Source organism: Rattus rattus, chromosome 3, assembly GCF_011064425.1.
Source record: "Rattus rattus isolate New Zealand chromosome 3, Rrattus_CSIRO_v1, whole genome shotgun sequence".
In the NCBI taxonomy this organism is placed as follows: Eukaryota; Metazoa; Chordata; class Mammalia; order Rodentia; family Muridae; genus Rattus; species Rattus rattus.
The window spans coordinates 211,911,163-211,918,650 of NC_046156.1; positions in this window are offsets into that span (position 1 = coordinate 211,911,163).

Sequence of the window (7,488 nt, forward strand, 5' to 3'; positions counted from 1 at the left end):
CATTATTTCATTATGAATTTTGCAATGTTGACATTTTGTTGTTCCTTCCAAATTTATTGTCCAGTGATTCTCTAGAGAATAGCTTCACCACAGTAGCTCTTTATAGAGTCTAGGTTCTTTTTTTAAATATCAGCTCTCACAATGGTCTAGTTTCCAAATATTCTTGGAAAGGTTCTATTAGGCAAAGATAATAATATGCGGGTTTTAATGTGTCTATTTTGCTTTAATATGATGTAATTATCATTTTTATTACTGTATCAAATCTTTTCAGTGATATTTCAAACAGAGTCCTGTTGATCATTTTTTGTTTCATTTTATATAACTCCAATCTTCAGTAGCCTCTCTATCAAGATACAGGACATCTCTAGCATGGATTATATGTTATCCTACAGCATACCGGGAATTAGCCATTTCTGGGCTCCAATTGGCAACAGAATTTAGAGATCACAGAATATATGGAGGAAAGATATCTTGAGGGAGAGGTGAGGAAGGAAATGTATCAAAGATGGCGTTTCCTCAAAGGCCAGAAAATCAAGGATGCCAGCAAAGTGAGAGAGTGTACTTCAGGGCAAGGCAAAGACGTGAGCTCTATCACATTTTAGGAACTTTGGTGAGTTTAGGAAACCCTAAGTCTGAACACTTTAGACTTTGTGCTCCTCAACTTTGGCCAAGTTCACAAAACTTGCAGATACCTGAGAAGAGGAAACGTCAGTGAAGAGATCAGTTCCATCAGACTGTCCTACAAGGCTATAGGAAAATCTTTTCCATTCCTTCTTATGAAAAAAATGGGTTCTGTAAAGGAATAGTATCATCTCAGGATGCCCAAGACCAAGTTCTCAGCACAAAGAAGAATTATTTGCCCAAAAGGGACAGAGGGCAGGGAATAAGGGACAAAGACAGAGGAAGGAAGAGGGAAAGGGGGTATTTGTCCCAGGGAACAAAGGACTGTGTCTGGATGGAGAGTAGACAGATTTGGCCCATAGACAAATGGTGGTTCATAAAGGTAAAGGGGAAACTCTGTGTTAGGATGAGGTGTTTAATTTTAATTGTAGATGTTAACTAGGCAAGTCAAAGGGTGGGGGAGCTGACTGCTGACTTCAATACTTTGATAGCTAGAAATTGGTAGTCAACTTCAGGAGGAGGAAGTGGCCAAATAAGGGGCTGGGCCCTGGGGGCTAGCTTTAGAAATGTAATCTAACAGTGTTTAGCAAGGCAGGAAGAGTGGGGAGAATGGCAAGGCCTGTCAGAGCCACATTCCAGCTGGCTAGATGCCTTCACATTCTTTCTCAATGTGTATCTTGATTAAGGTGTCCTTTCCTTCTCCTGGTTCCTTCTCCTTCCCTCCCATCCAGATCCACTTTCTTTCTGTCTCTCTTTAGAAAATAATGGCTTTCTAAGAAACTATAATAAAAATTTAACAAAATATAAAATGAAACAAAAGCTATCACATCAGAATTATAAAAGACAAAACAACAAAAGAAAGTGAGCCCAAAAGCAGGTACAAGAATCAAAGACCCACTACTTCACATACTCATTAATCCCATAAAATGCAACTAGAATCCATTATATATACACAGAGTACCCCGTGCAGATCCTGTGCAGGTAGCCTCAGTCTCTGTGAGTTCTTGGTCAACAAACTTACATTTAACTAACCCTAATCTCTTCTCTTTTTTTCTTTTCTGTAAATTATCTTACTTATTTACATTCCAGGAGTTGCCCTCTCAACTATCCAGTTCTTTATCCCTTTCCTCCTCCCCCTTGCCTCTGAGAGGAAACTCCCCCCGACCAATTTCCCCCCCTTCTCTGGGCCTCAAGTCTCTTAAGCATTAAGTGTATCTTCTCCCACTGAACCTAGACAAGGCCGACCTCTGCTACATATGTGCCAGGAGCCTTGGACCAGCCCATGTATGCTCCTTGTTGGTGGCCCAGCCCTTGGGAGCTCCCTGGAGTCTAATTTAGTTGAGACTGTTGACCTTCCTATGGGGTCACCCTCCTCTTCAGCTTCTTCAATCCCTCCCCTAATTCAAACATACGGGTCCCCCACTTCAGGGCAGTGGTTGGGTACCTGCTTCTGTCTCAGTCAGCTATTGGTAAGACCTCTCAGAGGACAGCCACGCCAGATTCCCTTCTGTAAAGACATCATAGCATAGGGGGCCTTGGTACCCCCTCCCCCATGAGATGGATCCCAAGTTGGAACTGTCACTGGACCTCCTTTCCTTAAGTCTCTTCTCCATTTTTGTCTCTGTAGTTCTTGTAGACAGCACCAATTCTGGGTCAGGAATTTTGACTCTGGGTTAGTAAGCCTGTCCCTACACTTGAGGCCTTGTTTATCTACAGGAGGTGGGCTCTTTGGGTTCCCTTTCCCCAGTGTTTGGCATGTTTGCTAAGGTTACCCCCAAAGAGTCCAGAGAGTTGCTCACTTCCCAGGTCTCTAGTACTTTCTAGAGAATTGCCCCACCTCCCACTCCCCTAGGTTGCTTATTTCCATCCATTCTCTTGGCCCTCTGGCTGTCTCTCCTGTCCTCTCCTCCCATATCTGATCCTGTTTCCCTTTTCCCCTCCGCATCCCCTCTCCCACCCAGGCTCCTCCTTCCTCTGCCTCCTGTGATTATTTCCTTCCCCTTTCTAAGTGGGACTGGAGCCTCCTCACTTGAGCATTTCTGCTTGTTACACTTCTTTAGATCTGTACTTTGCATCCTGGCTATTCTGTACCTTTTGGCCAGTATCCACTAGTCAGTAAGTACATACCATGCATGTCCTTTTGGGTCTGAGTTACCTCACTCAGGATATTTTTGAGTTCCATCCATTTGCCTGCAAAATTCATGATGTCCTCATTTGTTAAAAGCCAAATAGTACTCCATTGTGTAATTAACCATATTCTCTGTATCCATTCTTCACTTGAAGGACATCTGGGTTGTTTTCAGCTTCTTGCTGTCACGAATAAGGCTGCTATGAACACAGTAGAGCCTGTGCCCCTGTGGCCTGGTAGGACAGCTTTTGGCTATATGGCCCTTCAGGTAAATCTATTTCTAATTTTCTGAGGAACTGCCAGACTGATCCCTCTCTTCTTTAATCTCAACTTCCATAGTCAGTTGTCTGCTCAGCATCTCCCCTTGGATATCGAGAATGTCCCCTTAGTTCAGCAAGTGCAAATTTGCTTGATTTCCACATCTCATTCCAAACCTACTTTTCCCTAGTATGTCCTATCTCCGTAAATGTTACAATTACTCACTGAGTTCCCCAAGTTACCATCATGACATTCTGTGACTCTCTCACATTTCTCCACCTGTACTGTTCTTTTTCTAGACACAGTCACCTTACTGTTCACATGGATCATTTGCATTAGTATCATATTTGTATTTGCATTTTTATATTTTATTTTATATATTGCTCTCTGTGATCTGAACAACAACCCAGCATCACAATTCTAAAGCCTCAGTCAGTTGATATCCTGTCCTAGTGACATCCATCCAAATGCACCGCATTAAAATACCTGAAGAGATGGCCTCCTGGATAAAATATAGCACCTAAGCTATGGCACCCATCCTCCTCATTCCACTAATTACAAAACAACAAATATCCTTGGACAAAGCATATGAACTAGATAGGAAAGCAGAGGACTGGAGAAAAGAAAGCAGACTCATTCAACAGTTCAGGTCTTGAAGAATAACACAAGCTTTAATTTGTTCTGTGTCATATGTACCTTATTTTACTCCAAAACACCAATAAGCACACACAGACACACAGACACAGGTACACACACATATACAGAGAGAGAGAGAGAGAGAGAGAGAGAGAGAGAGAGACCAGTGAACCCATTATTTCACATGCTCACTCAAAATGGTTAATAATTTTATTAGAAAATAAGTCAGTGCAGAAAGAGGGAATCCGTACATTTGGAGATCCATGTATAGAAATTATCATTTCAACTATAGATTGGAAAATGAGTAGAGCTCAGAGACCTACAGAAAAAAATAACAAAATGATGTTTGCATGCTGTGTTCTAGAGAGGAGAAAGAATGTGAGACTCTGTGTGTGTGTGTGTGTGTGTGTGTGTGTGTGTGTGTGTGTGCGCACATCTGTGTATGTCTGTGTGTGCACATCTGTGAACATGCCTGTGTGTGTATGTGTGTGTGTGCATAACTGTGTGCATGTGTGTTTGTGTGTGTAACTATGTTTCTGTGTGTGTGTGTGACTGTGTGTGTACACATCTATGAATGTACCTGTGTGTATATGTGTGTATGTCTCTATGTGTATCACCGTATGTATATCTCTGTGTATGCCTGTGTGCATGATATGTGTATTTGTGTATATCTGTGTGTGTACATCTCTGTGTGTGCCTGTGTATATGTGTATGTGCATTAATACACACACATGTGTAGACTAATTTCTCCAAAATTACACATAAACCTACAAATTCAAAAACCTGATCAGAATCCTAACATGATAAACTCAAAGAAATCTTACCCCAACCGCACAATAATATTGTTATGGACTAAAAGCTAAGAAGCAATCCTAGTAACAACCAGTGGGGAAAGATAGAACTAGCAGAAGTGTTACATTGACAAAGTGCTTATCCATCAGAAATTAGAGGGCGAAGAGGAATGATACGATGTTCTTTTTTTTTTTACATAAGAAATAAAAACCATCAATCCAAATATATGTATCCAGTAAAATTTTTCTTTAGAAATGAAATTTCAATTTTGGGGATATAGTCCAGTGATAGATTGCTTATCTGGAAAATGTAATGTCCCAGAGTCAATCCTACTACCAAATCTACACAAGAAGAAAATAGCAAAAAAGAAAATTAAGAAAGAAAAGGGAGAGAGGCAAGAGAGGGAGAGGGAGGGAAAGGGGGGGAGTCAGAGAGAAGAATTGCTATAAACAGTCTTAGAATAAAAATTAAGAATTTTTTCACTGGTGGTTTAGCCCCCATGCAAAGAGTGCACATGGCTCCAGTCGAATATGTAGCTGAGGATGGCCTTGGTCCTCCTGTGAAGACTCGTTTCCCCACTGTAGGGGGATGCCAGGGTGGTGAGGTGGGAGGGGGAGCATCCTCACAGCAACAGGGAGAGGGAGGATGGGAGAAGAAGAACCAGGAAAGGGGTTAACATTTGAACCGTAAATACATAAAAAATCCAATAAAATATGAAAAACAAAGCGATTTTTTCACTGAAATACCTGGTCTAAAAGAGTGGGAAAGAAGAGGAACAGAAAAGGGAACACAAAGCTCCGCGGATGCTGAGAAGGGAATCTGGTGCCTCCTCCTACGCTCTCTCATTCCAGCCTTTAGTGGAGCTGGCGGACATACGGCTTGCCTCCTGCTCCTCCAGCTCCCCAGCAGCTCCAAGGCTGGCTCCGGGCAGCGAGTTGCCTGCCCTTCTCCAGTCCCCATACACACCTCACCTGCAGTGGGACTTCTCTGAACATTTCTTACAAAGTAACATTGCACGTTACCCTATTTCATAACTCAATTTCATTTTTGTTCATAAAGTTAATTATTTGCTACTGAAATCTGCCCATTCACATGGTCTCTTCACTAGAATTAAATGTCTCTAATTTTTTCACCAATATATCTCTATCATCAAAAAACAGTGTTAGGTTCATAGTGGGTAGTCAAACTGTATCTTTAGAGACTTCTAAAATATAACTTCCTCTTTTGATAAAAATAGAACAGAACTCAGCCTCTGTTGCCCTGGTGGGATAATATGGTGTTAAATTAACATATTAAGGACTAAATTAGGAAAGAAAATAAAATGCAAATTAGATCTGCCTGTTTACAGGGGAAAAAAGATATAGAGAAAAATGTAAGCAATATAACTTTAGAGATGGAAAAAAATTCAGTCTAAGAAAAGTTCAGAGAGAATGAAATGAAAAACAAGTGTTGGACAAGTGATACAAACTTACTCAAGATGTAAACATACTGTAGAACATGACGACCATAGCTAGTAACAAACTGCATGCTGGAATGCTGTTGGGAAAGTAGACTTTATGTATACTTATCACAGAAAGATAAATCATGAGGAAATGTATATCTTATTGAGCTGGATTATGGTAACCCGTTATACATTCTAAAGCATCACCCCTTACAAGGTGGATGTAAGCAAATTTTGTCAGTTATACCCCAACAAAATAAACCAGGACTGAGGTAACAAAAGTCCGAAGAAGTATAAAGATGCTACCTGAGGACAGAGAGCAGACCGAGCTTCTGGGGAAGGAAGCCCAAGGGTGTGAAAGGGAGCAACATAGCCTGAGGTTGAGGCCATTGACAGAAAGCAGTGTTTCCTTACTACAAAATAATTCTGACTGTGCAGAGAAGGTATATTTCAAGAGATATCCATTAGAAAATAAAATTGAGAGATCTTAAAAGATTTTAAATACAGACAAAATGAAAACTTCCAAAGCCAGAGAGGGAAAATATTACCATGAGCTTCGGCACACATTCTCCATGTAGGGGACACTGTGTGTGTTTGCCCTTTGATTCCTCTGAACTACTGGGCAGCATCTATATAGTTTTTACGAAAAAAATAATTTGTGGTGAGAAAAAATTTATACTCAATTGTACCACCTTTCCTTTGTTAACGTGAAGATGCTGTTACAGGAAGATGCCTGAATTTCTCTGCCACTTTTACCTGAAGATATTCTCTAAGCGATTAAAAGTTGCATGAAATCTGGGATCTAAAGAAGTGTGTCAAATACTTACAGGAGAGTCTTTTAGATGTAAGAACTCTGATATAGAGTAAACTGCACAAGATATAAAGAGCCAGCCATGACTGGTTTGAACCAGTCATGAGGTCATGCCCACTTTGCCAGACACAGTCTCAAACCTAGACAATGAGACCCGAGAAAGCATTACTGGAGACTTCTCAGAGGAACCTTTGAATGATTACCAATGGATACATAGGGACCGGGAGGGGCTTGGCCTGTGGATACACTTGCTATGCAAGCCTGGTAAACTGAACTCTACCTGGATCCACGCAAAGGCAGAAGGACTGGAAAACTCTGCCCTCTGCCCTCTGCACACATATGCTGGCACAAATGGCCACACACTCCGTGCATTCAAATATATTTATGCACACATAATAATGATAAAAACGATGGTAATGGTAACAATAATAATAATAATAACAATATAACTTCTTGGACACATAAGAGAGCGCATGGCTTGTGGTAGCCTAAGTAAAGGTGTGTCTGCCCAGAGCAATAACATCAAATAGTAGCCAATGACGAAACAAGCCTGAGAGCAAACACGGCAAGCATGCAGAACCCCAATGAGGACAAAGATCCGGCATTATGCCGCCCTTTCAGTGAGCGAAACAGGTCTCAATTCTAACTCTGGGTTTCTTTCTGTATGATATAATACATTTCAAGTAATTCATAAAATAATAATTATTTAATTATAATAAGGTGAGCTAAGCTTTTTTTATACTTGAGGGTTATTGCTTCTTACAGATGAAAATATCTCTGATTGATACAGGATTTGAACTT